The sequence below is a fragment of the Euprymna scolopes genome, chromosome 46 (genome assembly GCF_053919585.1).
Source record: "Euprymna scolopes isolate OS-2025 chromosome 46, ASM5391958v1, whole genome shotgun sequence".
NCBI classification, from domain to species: domain Eukaryota; kingdom Metazoa; phylum Mollusca; class Cephalopoda; order Sepiida; family Sepiolidae; genus Euprymna; species Euprymna scolopes.
In genome coordinates this window covers 139,454,126-139,469,125 of record NC_136527.1, presented here as the reverse complement: position 1 = coordinate 139,469,125, position 15,000 = coordinate 139,454,126, and the positions used below count along the sequence as shown (strand labels likewise).

The window sequence follows — 15,000 nt, the reverse complement described above, 5'->3', positions numbered from 1 at the left end:
ATATTATTAAGAGATAAAAAGTATTTGTAATACTTTTAAATCGCGTTCATCCCTAACAAGGCATATCGACTTTATCTTTCGTCTCCTCCTTAATAATATAATGAAACTCATTGTTTCTCATGAACGTGTTAAAACAAACATAAGTTTCATTATATTATTAAGAGATAAAAAGTATCGCGTTCATCCCTAACAAGGCATATGTGGCGGACACACGCACACAACATTCATCAATGACGCAACTGTTATTTGCTCTTGTCTTAGTTTTCGATTCGTCTGACAGGTGGCATCTCTACTTCCTGTTACGCATCCTTCTTTCCGCTTCTGTTCTCTCTGCTCCCCTTCTCCCCCTCTCTCTCCTCCCCCTCTCTCTCCTCCCCCCCTCTCTCTCTCTCTCTCTCTCTCGGCAGATGATACCTTCGTTTCAAGGAATACAAGTGAAGCATGCATGTTCCCCTGTGAATGAAAAGTGAACGAGGCATAAAAAATGACTAAGTTCAGCATGTACCCCCTCAAATTTAGCCCCACCCCAACCCCCGAAATACCTCAGGGGACGTCAAATCCTGGTGACAATGAACGAACCGTGCAGTTTTAGGCCTTAACATAAATAAATTTGAGTTCTGCAAAAAAGAAATACTAAGTGTATCATTGCTCCTCACCATTTAGCCCCCAAAGTCCCCAAGGCCTTAACATATTAAAATTTGAGCTGACATTTTAATATAAAATATTACGTATTTTTAAATCGATTTATAAGCGCCCCGAAAAGAAAACGGGCCCCAACTATCCCACATAAAGTATACACGGGTCCCGTTTATTTTGGGTCACCTTATATTTATAATAAAAAAAAAAGACCGCGGTCATGTCACGTGATATTGACGTCAGCAAGCTGTAATGGTGACGTTTGTATTAAGAGACTGTCAGTATCAGACAAATTAAAAGATTAACTGTCAGTATCGTACAAATTAATATATAATCTTATGAAAATGTTTCCAACGTGATTAACGGGTTAAAAATGGTAAATATACGAGAGTATAACGAAAAATGTCAAGAAAAAATGATAAGGGGGAAAAAAATAAGCTTAAAAACATTAATTGAATACAAGACAGATGGTTATAATTACGTTAAAAAGTAAACAGACATTTTCTTTTTTTTTGTATTATTAACACATGACCTCCTACCTCTGTTAAACTGGAGGGGGCTGTTTGAATTAGCTAAAATTACTTGTACAATCGGTATTAAATTCTTTCTCTAGACATTTCATAAGCAAAAGTGATAAGTAAATAAAAAAAAATTATGCTTAAAAATATTTAGCAGTAGACGACCGACACAAAACAAACAACAAAAAAAAATGGCCAATTTTCCACGCTAAATAGACACACACAGAAAATTTTGAACAAATATGGTAAAATTGTCCCAAAAAATGGAATGTTTTTATTAGCCCTAAAAGAGCTCCTGGGGCACACGCAAGAGTTATCGCGAAGTATAGACAAATAAAATTATATAGAAATCAGTTAATTACAACTTTTCAGAAAGTTTTATAAAAATCCAAGGTATCAATTTTTTTTAATAAGCACAAAAGTGTTAATTTCAGGAATTTTAACGTGAAAGGCACCCCACTAGAGCCACCGGAGTTTTCTCGAAAAATCAGTTCTGTTACTTTTTTACTCATATCATGTTTAATGTTTGTGCAAATTTTTTTTTTTAATTCCTAGAAAAGACGACTTGATTTATTTTTATAACATGAATTCCAATTTGTAGTAGACAGAAATGGATGGTCACATTCAATGCTGCCAAGACTAAACTCACTTCCTTCAATAATTGCAAGAACCTTCTCAACCTAATTATGACTAAAGATACCTTACCTGAAAGAACTTCGCTCAAACACCTTGGCTAAACGTTAGCAGGAAACATGAGATACATTGAGGGCATTACCAGGGCCGCTGCAAGAAGAGTGGGCTCTCTCTACTATGCTAGAAAGCAACTTATGTCTGAAAGTTTCCTGTACCTCCATAAGGCCACCATTCGCCCATATATGGAGTAATGTTGTCACATTTGGGCTGGTGCATCTGGTACCCGTCTGTCACACCTGGACAGGGTTCAAAAGATAGTCGCCAACCTGACAGGTCCTGAACTATCATGTAAGCTTCAACCTCAGTCCCATTGATGAAATGTAGCATCCCTGTGCTTGTTTTACAAATTTTATAATGATAGATGCTTCGACGAACTACAAGCACTTAACGTTAACAGGAAACATGAATTAAAACAGATACGCTGCAAGAAGGGTGGGCTGTATTTATTTGTTTCCCCACTAAGCAAATTAGGCACAATGTTGTTTTTTTTAACTCAGAAAATGATAATGACATTTATATACTGTAACGATTCTATGGAAGCAAAATCTAAATAACCCATTGATATATCCGTTGTAATACCGACACGAAGACAAACAGTTTACAAAATACAGATGGTGATTCTTTATTCATCAGCCGGCTGATGATAGTGGTCAGGGATTCAAGCTTTTCCAAATACATGGTCTCCGCCTCTTCCCTTCACCTTTTACGGGAATCAGCTCCCTGTCCTTCCGAGTCTCTCTGAGTCTGTCTGAGTGTGACTGTAACTGTCTCCAACTTCGAACCCTATCTCACTATATTGAGAATCTTTCTTGATGACTTCAGAGTAATGCTTCGCCTCGTGAAATTTAATCATGTTGATTTTTACCTATGTATGTCCAAACACACTTTTGGCAAATCAGGAAATTCATCAATTGGAATTGTTCAATATCTAACCTATTTGTTAATCATTACCAATGCAAGTTTGTGCTGAAAAAGAAAAAAAAACACTATTGAACTTTCTTCCTTGTTTCTTTCGTTAATTAAACTGCAGTGTTGTAAAGTCTCGTCCTTATGTAGTTTCCAGTATAAGAAACTTCTTATAGATAGATAGATACATACATACAAATGTACATATATATATATATTTGTAGTCATCGACATACAGTCCTGTTTCATTGTATCATAACTCATCAGTGCCGCTAGACTAGCATCTCTCCCAAGCCAAGGATTGAACCTAGAACCGTCGTGTTGAAAGTCGGCAGTTCTCCCACTTGACCATGGAATCGACGCCTGTAAATAACTCGTCGGAATGTCTATTTCTGTGTGTGTATATACAGCCGAATAGCGCAACTGTTAGAAGCTCACGGTTTCGATTATATATATATATATATATATATATATATATATATATATATATATATATATATATATGTATATATATATATATATATATATATATATATATATGTATAAATTTAATTCTTGCTATCGTTTTCACCAAATTCTATTTTATTTTCTTTAATAAATAATTTTCTACCTTATCGATTTTCGTAATTTTTGGATATAATCATCTTAAAAATACGAGGAATATGTAGATACCATTGTTTTCATGTGAAATTCGGTTTTACGATTTCCGAAATTTCGTCCCAATAGTGTAGGAGCGCCTAAATTGTCGTTAAAAAGATTTAAAAGGGGGGGAAGTTGATATAAACAAGTGAAGCACGCATGGTCCCCCGTGAGTTCATAGTGAACGAGGCATACAAAATGACTAAGTTCAGCATCTCCCCCCTCCCCACATTTAGCCCCAAAAGTTCCTTAGGGACGTCAAATTTTTGTGGAAATTAACAAACGGTGCAGTTTTAGGCCTTAACATATGTAAGTTTGAGTTCTGCATCATGCAAAAAAAGAAATGACTCAGTCCATCATTTGCCCCCCTCCACATTTAGCCCCGAAAGACCCCAAGGCTGTAACATATTTAAATGTGAGTTCAGCACCATGCAAAACTGCTAAATAGACATACACACAAAATTTTGGACAAATATGGTAAAAATAGTCCTAAAAATGGAGTGTTTTTATTAGCCCTAAAAGAACGCCAAGAGTTATCGCGAAGTATAGACAAATAAAATTATATCAGTTAGTAATCAGTTAGTTACAACTTTTCAGAAAGTTTTATAAAAATCCAAGGCATCAATTTTTTTAATAAGCACAAAAGTGTCAATTTTAGCTATTTTAACCTGAAAGGAACCTCTAGGGCGGGGGGGGGGGGTAACCGGAGTTTTCCAGGAAAATCTGTTCTGTTAAAAGTAACTCATATCATGTTTAATGTTTATGCATAATTTCCAAAAATTCCAAGGTGTAGTTATTGAAAAAAATCCGGACAGACGAACAGACAAGAGTGAATTTACAAGTCCACCTTCCTTTTGTCGGGGAAGAAAAAAGAAAAGGATTAAAAATAAATGTGTGGAAAGCAGTTTAGTCGCCGAGCAGAAATGATGACGGCTATTTTAATTGGTTGACAAAATAAAAGTAGGCGGAGCATTAGAAAAGTGGGTGGAGCATTAAAAAAGTGGGTGGAACAAAACAAAGCCAGACACGTAATTCCCTTTTCTTTTTTTCTCTTTTAGACGCCCCTCCCAAAAATTGACAGTATGAAAAAGAGAAAGTTTGTTTTGTTTTTTAACAGAGAAAAGCGTCGTCGTTGTCGTCAAATTGATTCTCCGGACACAAGTCAAGAATTCTGATCAGTTCCAACCAATTCAATCAAGATGATTAAATTCCAAAGTAAGTCCACAGTTAATTGCTATTTATTTATTTTTTTCTTAGTTGTTTCACGACGTTTCGGCCAACTATTCGTCTGGCCTTCATCAGGTGGTAACCGCAACGGGATAGGAATTCTGACTCTCCTGACTGCATCCTCTGCCATTACTGCCTTCCATAGTTGTTGTTGTCTAATCACGCTTTGGCAAAGTAAGCCTCTGCCCGGCTTTGTGTAGGATCGAAAATGCTATCTTCGGACAATACTCACCTGGAACCGTAGAGATTCAACGTCTCCATCAACTGCGCCACGGGCCCCAAAGGGCGATCAATTTTAATTTTTTTAGTCTTGTAAATTCATTTTTTATTTATTATCTGATCTTCCATAGCCGGGTTCGTACCGAATGGTATATATATATATATATATATATATATATATATATATATATATATATATATATATATATATATATATATATATATATATATATATATTATTTTAATTGGAATTCATTATTGAGATGAGTATTGTTTTTTATTATATTTTATTTATTGTGGACTATTATCCTCATCTTTTATTGGTTGTGTCATGACGTTTCGGCCAACTATTCATCTGGCCTTCGTCAGGTGGTAACCGCGACGAAATAGAAACGCTGAATCTCCTGACTGCATCCACTGCCTTCCGGACGGCCGAAACGTCGTAAAACAACTAAGAAAAACATAAAAGTCCGCAATAAATAAAAATGAATAAATTTACAGACTTTTTCGTCACTTTCACTCATAATATAGCTAATATAACATACTGACCCAACGGGTCACGGGTAGTCTAGTATAAGATACTGATGACCAAACGGAAGTACAACAAGTCAATATGGAGTTCTTGTAAAGGAAGACGGCCATCAGACATGTAGCGGGTCAAAAGATGAAGTGTGATTTTGCGACAATTTCACGCACCTGCAGTCGATGGGATTCACACCAAAACTTGGAACTTTTGCTGTTAAAATTCTGTGATTTTCTAAAAAACAACCAAGAACTTATGCAACAACCTAATATTTGATTTTTGGTAGATTTTTTAAGAGATTATCTATAAAATATACTCACTCTGTAGCAGTGCCATACTATAACAATATAATAGTGTACCAAAAAGGCACCTGTTATATTGTGGGGCTCTAAAAAGGCACAAAAACACTGTATGTTGTATATAATCGTCTAAATGTTGATATGTGTACTTGAGACGAAGGGTTCATCCTGATGTGTATACGTATCACTAAATGTCTATTGTTGGTGATTCTTCACTGTTTGAACCGCAGAATTATGTTGTTGCTGTCTATTTATGATATATTTTTCATCATCATCATCGTCATCATCGTCATCATCATCATCATCATGCAGTCCGTCAGTCTTGGGGCCTTGAAACAGTTTGTGAAGGCTCTTGAGAAAGATGGCGGCTGTTATAAATATATATGCACGAATTTTCCAGGCCTAACCATAGAGAAATTAAAAGCTGTAATTTTTTATGGAGCCCAGATTCGAAATTTAATGAATGGTGCAGAAATGAGTGCCTGGACAGCCTTTACGAATGTAGTAAATTTCTTCTTGGGGAAAAATAAAAGCGCCCAACTAGCAGTGTCAGAAATTTCGTGAAAACTATTGAATAATTCCACCTGCTATCTTTCGAAGCTTATAAATCCTCGAAAAATGTAATTCAAACCCTATTTTTTTTCAATTAAAGGAGCAAGGAACAAGGTTTCATTAAAAAAAAAAAAACAACGTGTTTTTTTTTTTTTTTTAAACTTCGGACTTTACAGGTAAATTTCTAAAAAAACACTACTTTTTTGTTTTAAATTAGAATATATTATTTATTGATCTTTTATCTTCAACTTGTGATATATATAAAACTTTGGTACATAAATTAATTATTTACTTTTTAATAGACATTTGAAAATGGGGGGGGGCGTGAATTAAAAAGAAAACGTTTGTCTAAAATATTATATTCGGTTTATTAGAAAGAGCATAAAATTTCACATTGACCCTGAAAATATCGTAAAAATAGAATCAATGGAAAAATTTTGATAGATTTTTAAAGTTTAAAAATTGAAAAATACTGAACTCGTAACATTCAATTAATTTCATTACTATTTAAAAAAAAAATCTATTACTTTTATACAACTTTAATAGTTTATTTTGGAAGTATAATCTATAAAGAAAATAAACAATCCACCTTTAAAGGAGAAATTACGAATTTTTTAATATTTTATTTGCAGTTTCGTGTTAGGGGTGTCAAAATCTCCTACAAAAATTCTGATACACCTAGCGCCCAACTACAAAGAACTTATTAAAACTAAGTGTCCATCGACTGGGTGCAAATATGGGCAGGATTGTCATTTATGTATGTTGTATAATCGTCTAAATGTTGATATGCGTACTTGGGACAAAGGGTTCATTCTGGTGTGTATACGTGTCACTAAATGTCTATTGTTAGTGGTTCTTCATTATTTGAACCCTAAAATTATGTTGTCACTGTGTATTTATGATATATTTATAAACTAAACGTTTGTCGTTGCGTTTGGATATACGAGCATCGAGGACAACTTGAGTTCTTCTCTTATTTAAGACTAGCGGGTGTACCCGACGTTTCCTGGGTATGCGGAGTAAGGGAGCTCCACCCCCCAATCAAAACAGTGGGCAGCCCTGCTTGAGAGGGGTGTTAAAAAAAAGTGGTAGTAGGCAGGCAGGCTCGAACCTGTAACGCGACGGAGGTGAAAAGAAGGGGGGAAAGGCGACGTCTTTGCCGATGCGTCCATAGCGAAACCGGAAGTCGCGAATGTTGAAATTAAGGCTAGTCAATCAAAAGGAGGCGATGACTTGCAAAAATGTCGGCGGAAAAACTGACCCCTCCTTGTAGAAAACTGGCAAGTTGAGGGTGAAAGAAATTAATGTTTTTTCAGCCAATTTTTCACTATTTATCATCCGAAAGATTAAGCTTTCAAACAATAATGCTTTCGTCATGTTAAGATTTATCTGTCGGAAGTTTTTGGTAGACATGCAAACACACACACACACACACACACATTTTGCCTTTTATATATTAGAAGGATTGAATTATGTTAAGTATTCGACCAATGATATCGTCTAATCTGATTTTCCTAACAAGACCATCGTGCCATACCCTATCAAAAGCCTTAGATATATCTAGAGCTACTGTCCTCCCCTTCTCTGCTTTGTCCATCGTATGGTATATACGTTCAAAATTCCGTCAAATTCCCGAGTTCGACAAGAAGGTCGGGAGTTACATCTTTTTTTTTGCATATGAATCACCTATCATTTCAAACAAGTAAAATATTTGCTTATTTTCCTAACATTACGTTGTGACTTGGCTTTCAAGTGCACTTGATGCGTATTTTATTTTATTCAAATTAAATTAAAAAAGAAAGAAAGAAAAAGAAAAAACTTTGAAGATTCCCGAGTTCGACAAGAAGGTCGGGAGTTGCATATTTTCTTTTGCATATGAATCACCTATTAGTAATTGTCTGTATTTTTGAGATGAGGTGTTTTCATTGATTGAGATTGTCGGACTGACTTCCTCATCTTGGTTGTTATTGTCACAACGTTTCAGCCGTTTTGCCCTCCGGCCTTCGTCAGGTGTCACCTATTATTTCAAACAAGTAAAATATTTGTTTATTTTCCTAATATTACGTTGTGACTTGGCTTTCAAGCGCACTTGATGCGTATTTTATTTTATTCAAATTAAATTAAAAAAGAAAGAAAAAAGAAAAAACTTTGAAGATGTACTTTATCCCCGAAATATATTTATATTACAAATTTCAAACAAGTAAAATATTTGTTTATTTCCTAATATATCTCAGCGCAAAACTCCATCCTCAGTATGTTGTTTTCTTTTTTTTCTTTTCTTCTTTCTCATCAGATTGTAAAGTTGGAGAAAGAAACCCCCGTTTGTAAAGAGCCGCGAATTGTATCTGAGCGGTTGTATTTTGAAAAATATTTTTACAACATAAAGAGAAAGAAGAGGAAAAGAAAAAAAGAAAGAAAACAAAATACTAAGGATGGAGTTTAGCTCCGAAATATATATATATATATATATTTTTACAAAGGCATCACCACATTATCAAGGCCCAGAGGCCACTCAAGGTTAAAGAGTGTACAGTAGAAATTGGTCAATATAGTAATCATTAGTAATGAAAATTTGGTAAATTTAATAACTTATATGGAACGGCTCATCAAGAACTTATTTACTTTAGACTTGAACACAACCATATTGTAGTCAGCCGGAAAGCAGGAAAACGGAAGACAATTCCACAGGCGTGCAGTTCTAAGAAAGAAGCTTTGTTCATGGAATCTACGTTTAGGTTTAGGCACAGATAAAGAGTGGGGGAAATTATTGATAGTGTTTACAGCTAGACGAGTGTTTCTTGTGAAAGTTCATGTTATAAATTTCACACAAGTAAAATATTTGTTTATTTTTCTAAAATTACGTTGAGATTTGGCTTTCAAGTGCACTTGGTGCATATTTCATTTTAAACATTTTTGAGTTATTGATTTTTTTTTTTTCAGCTCTTAATTGTTGCATGTCTCTGCTGTTTGTCATTTTCATTTTGCTGGAGAATGGGTTCGCTGCGCCAACGATGTATGATATCCTAACTAAAAGCAGCGCTACAAGTCCGATAGAAGGAACTACAACAGCGGTAAGTATAAAAAAAAGTCGGTACTTACAGTTTAATCAAGACATAAAAACTTACAGTTTAATTGATATTAAGCAGTCTTTACAAATTGATAATAGTTAATTATTGGATTTTAATTAATTATAAGATGAAACTTTAATGATTCAAACTAGATAGATAACCGACAAACTTCCACCCATTAATACGGGAGGGGAGATTATCACCAAAAGTGTCATGAATTATTAAGTTCGCACCGGACTTACTACTTAGATATAAGTCACTTGTACCCATTCCCCTTTCTCCTCCCCCCCCTTTTTTTTTTTTTTTTTTTTTTTAAATGGAGAGTAGATAATACAGTGGATGTGTTATCGGCAGCTCCAGTAACTCTCGCTTCTCCTATTTTCTCATTCAGTCCTCATTCAATGAGTGATGTTTCTGACAAAGGGTGAAGAAAAAGCTGCTTAAAGGTCGGTACTACTTGGTGACCAGTAGTCTGAGATGTCAGATATTTTTCTGTCTTTGTCTGTCCTTGTTGCCATGTCACTAGTAAGGGTGCTGGAGGTAAAAGTTTTGTCTGGGCTGACGTTATCCGCCTGATAGTCAGGGACCCGAACCTTGGATTAACCACTAAGGAGACTGTCCTATCAGCAGGCGCAAAGTACTGGGACTGCTGTATTGCCATTTGGTGAGTGGATCTGGACCATGCAGTAGTCTCTGGTGGGGCCTCTCGATGCCATACTAGTGGGTAATTGTTACGGCTTTACCTTTTCGTGTGCTACAAATAATAAAAAAAAAATTTCCTGCCTTTTTCTCTCTTACTTTCCCTCTCTACCCTGCTCTAACCAAGTATGCCGACCTATTCCACAAATCCCAAATCCTCAACATGAAATATCTCCAGAATAAAAACTCGATTAAACCTAGAACCCCATCTTCCAGCGTAGACCCCTACTACCAGGTCTCCTTCTCCAATATCAGGGGTCTACGTTCCAACCTTCCAGAGGTTGAAACCCAATTACAGGAGACGATACCGGACATATTATTTCTATGTGAAACTGGAATAGGGCCGACCACTTCCCTAGATGAGTTCATAATTAATGGATACTCCAATTTAACAGCTAAATCTGACTCCCAAGATCGCCATGGGCATGGAATATGTGCCTACATTAAGGATGGCTTCCCATGTGGCAGGGATATCTCTAGAGAAGATCCTAATTTACCCTATATGTGCTTCAGGGTTGCACTTGCTAACACCACTGCATTTATATTTGCCCTCTATAGGCCCCACAACAGCGGAGTTACTATCTTTAAGAGCATATCTGAGAAAATAGACCACATACTGTCTTCACATCCCTCGGCTAACATCCACATCTGTGGTGACTTCAACGTCCATAACGTGGAATGGCTGACCCATTCAAATAAGACAGATGATGAGGGGAGGTTTTGTCATGATTTTGCCATTGCTTATGACCTCACTCAGATTGTTCGCGAGCCTCTTAGACCTTTTTCTTTCAACTTCCCCTGAGCTATGTTCATGTACCGTTCATTCTCCTTTAGGATCCTCCGACCACTCCGTCGTATCAGTTAAGATAAAAACAAAATGTAAGAAGCCATCAGACGTACCCCTCCACCGTACTGTATACCGATACTCTATGGCTGACTGGGATAGCTTCCGTACATTCATATCTGATTTACCTCTGCACTCCATGTTTAAAAAGGAAGTGTCCTCTATAGTATCAGATCTGACCGAATGGTTAATTGTAGGCATAGACCAATTCATACCATCTAAGAAATTCCAACAAAAACCTAACAGCCAGCCATGGTTCTCCCCAGAATGTGCTGCTGCTATCGCGCACAGAAATCACTTTTTCCATAACTACCAACGTAATAGATGCACTGAGACTAAAGCTGCTTTCAGGACTGCCAGCAACCACTGTAAAAGAGTAATAAAAAATGCAAGAGAGCTATATGCCCAGTCTGTTAAATCCAAGGTAGCTGATCAGCGGCTTGGTTCCCACCAGTTTTGGCAAATAACAAATAGGATCCTGAACAGAAGTGTGCGTTCTATCCCAACCATTATCAATGGACCAGAGGTTATCTCGTCAGCGTCAGACAAGGCAAAACTATTTGAAAAGAACTTTGCAGCTAATTCTACCCTATGCGACGAAGGCCATCAACTCCCCATATTTCCTCCTATAACACAGAACAAGCTAGGTAACATACAAATATCCGTGCATGTGGTCGCCAAGCTAATAAAAAACCTAGATTCCAGTAAAGCAACTGGCCCTGATGGTATCCCAATTATAGTGTTAAAAAAGCTTCAACCAGAACTTGCTCCCATACTTACGAAACTATTTAAGCGCTGCCTTAAGGAGAAGTGCTTTCCGACCCCCTGGAAGACCTCATCAGTTTGCCCTGTATTTAAGAATTCAGGTGATAAGTCATCTCCCTCTCAATACAGACCAATAAGTCTTCTCTGTGTTATGAGTAAGTTACTGGAATCAATATTAAATAGAGAAATAGTCAACCACCTCAGCAGGAATAACCTTCTTAGTGACACCCAATATGGTTTCCGCTCTGCAAGATCTACCGCAGATGTGCTGACGGTTATATCCCACAGGATTAGTGAATCTCTTGACAAAGGCTTCCTTTCTAGGGCAATTGCTCTTGACATATCAAAGGCCTTTGACAAAGTATGGCATAAGGGTCTACTTCACAAGATTTCCAGCTACGGTATAACTGGAAATGTTTTCTCAATCATTAAATCATTTCTCTCTGATAGGCTCATAAGAGTAGTGGTAGATGGACAAAAATCGGAGGCCTGCAATATAAATGCTGGAGTCCCTCAGGGGTCAATCCTGGGCCCAACTCTCTTCCTGATCTACATCAATGACCTCCCTAAACACATACTTAAATCATTCGTTGACATCTATGCTGATAACACGACCATCTACGGCAACACATCAAAGGCTGTAAATGACGAAGTTCTCTCGGATTCTCTCTCCTCTGATCTCGAGCGCGTGGTTCAGTGGGGGAAGATGTGGCTAGTTACCTTTAATGCATCCAAAACCAAACTCCTATCCTTACATCATCAACGCTCTGATCCCCAGCTGGCATCAATTGTGATGGATGGCTCTCGTCTGGGTGAGGCCCCGTGTTTTGACAAGCTTCTGGGTTTGACCTTTACTCCTGATCTGAAATGGAACACGTACATCAAGTCTGTTGCCAAGGTCGCAGGAAAGATGGTGGGATCCTTCTACCGCTCCAGAAGATATCTCACTACTGATGCAATTCTCTATCTATATAAAAGCCAAGTACGTCCAAGGATGGAATACTGTTGCCATATCTGGGCAGGAGCTGCCAAAAACAGCCTATCATGCCTTGACAGAGTACAAAATAGACTTTGTGGTTTAGTGGGGGATGCCCTTTTCTCTACCCTGCAACCCCTCTCCCACAGAAGAGACGTTGCGAGCCTATCCTTGTTTTATCGTTATTTTCATGGCAGGTGCTCGTCTGAACTCCAATCCCTGGTCCCCCCTCGCCAATCTTTCACAAAAAACACCCGTCTAGCTGAATCCACTGTGAAAAATTTCCCCCACTCTATATCTGTGCCTAAATCAAAACGCGGATTTCATGAGCAAAGCTTCTTTCTTAGAGCTGCACGCCTGTGGAACTCTGTTCCGTCTGCCTGCTTCCCTCCAGACTACAACTTGGATGTCTTCAAGTCTAATGTTAACAAATTCCTAATGAACCGCCCCCCCTAATTAAACACTTCATAAAATCTCCTCACTAACGTGATGTACTTACAATAACCCTTATCCCTGAGTGGCTTCCGGGCCTTGATAAGTGGTGATCACTGTGTAAAAAAAAAAAAAAAAAAAAAAAAAAAAATCAAGACTTAAAAAATGAAAATATCGAAGCGGGTTATATTGTACGTATCCGTAATGAACTGAAGATCCCCGAAAAAAAAATTTCACTGGATTTGATTAAAAAGTTTCCTTCTTTTTTTACAGCAGAAAAACACATTTTTATGACAGTGTGTTGTAGGTAGCCATCTTTGAATTTTTTTTCACACCACGGATGGGTAAACTCAGTTCAAAGCACCGACACTCCCACTCCATCTTTAATACTAGCTTTTATTCCGAAAATTCAAACATGACTACATTTTGCTCGGTATCATAACAAATCGTTTTTCTAATAGTTTTAATATGAAAATACAATATCCATGAATTTTTTAATAATTTTTATGTGATACTACAATATCCATGAATTTCTGTAATAGTTTTTGTGATACTACAATATCCATGAATTTTGTTATTCATTTTTATGTGATACTATAATATTCATTAATTTTTAAAAAGTTTTATCTGATTCTACAATATCCATGATTTTGTTATTAATTTTTATGTGATACTAAAATATCCATTAATTTTTTAATAATTTTTGTCTGATACTACAAGATTCATGATTTTTTAATACTTTTTCATGTGATACTAAAATATCGATGAATATCTAAATAGTTTTCATGCGATACTAAAATATCCATGAATTTATTGATAATTTTTATGTAATACTACAATATCCATGAATTTTTTAATAATTTTTATGTGATACTACAATATCCATGAATTTTTTATGGCATACAACAATATCCATGAATAAATTTTTTATTCATAGTTTTTATGTGATACTACATTATCTATGAAACTTTTAATAATTTTTATGTGATACTACAATATCCATGCATTTGTTAATAACTTTTATGTGATGCTACAATATCCATGAATTTGATAATAGTTTGTTTTATGTGATACTACAATATCCATGAATTTCTTAATAATTTTTACGTGATACTACAATATCCATGAATTTTTTTATAATTTTTATGTGATACTACAATATCCATGAATTTCTTAATTTTTACGTGATACTACAATATCCATGAATTTCTTAATAATTTTTATGTGATACTACAATATCCATGAATTTCTTAATAATTTTTACGTGATACTACAATATCCATGAATTTCTTAATAATTTTTACGTGATACTACAATATCCATGAATTTCTTAATAATTTTTACGTGATACTACAATATCCATGAATTTCTTAATAATTTTTACGTGATACTACAATATCCATGAATTTCTTAATAATTTTTACGTGATACTACAATATCCATGAATTTCTTAATAATTTTTATGTGATACTACAATATCCATGAATTTCTTAATAATTTTTACGTGATACTACAATATCCATGAATTTCTTAATAATTTTTACGTGATACTACAATATCCATGAATTTCATAATAATTTTTACGTGATACTACAATATCCATGAATTTCATAATAATTTTTACGTGATACTACAATATCCATGAATTTCTTAATAATTTTTACGTGATACTACAATATCCATGAATTTCTTAATAATTTTTATGTGATACTACAATATCCATGAATTTCTTAATAATTTTTACGTGATACTACAATATCCATGAATTTCATAATAATTTTTATGTGATACTACAATATCCATGAATTTCATAATAATTTTTACGTGATACTACAATATCCATGAATTTCATAATAATTTTTACGTGATACTACAATATCCATGAATTTCTTAATAATTTTTACGTGATACTACAATATCCATGAATTTCATAATAATTTTTACGTGATACTACAATATCCATGAATTTCATAATAATTTTTACGTGATACTACAATATCCATG

The 15,000-nt window shown here is 35.5% G+C and overlaps 1 long non-coding RNA gene across 1 annotated transcript in view; it reads left to right on the top strand.

The window, feature by feature from the left end:
- The first annotated feature begins 4,366 nt into the window (after positions 1-4,366).
- The window catches only part of LOC145271184 (uncharacterized), a 12,861-nt gene continuing 2,227 nt past the window's right edge, over positions 4,367-15,000 (top strand). The window contains exons 1-2 of the long non-coding RNA XR_013865731.1: positions 4,367-4,607; positions 9,153-9,283. This is a non-coding gene — a long non-coding RNA (uncharacterized LOC145271184). The remainder of the gene's footprint in view (positions 4,608-9,152; positions 9,284-15,000) is intronic.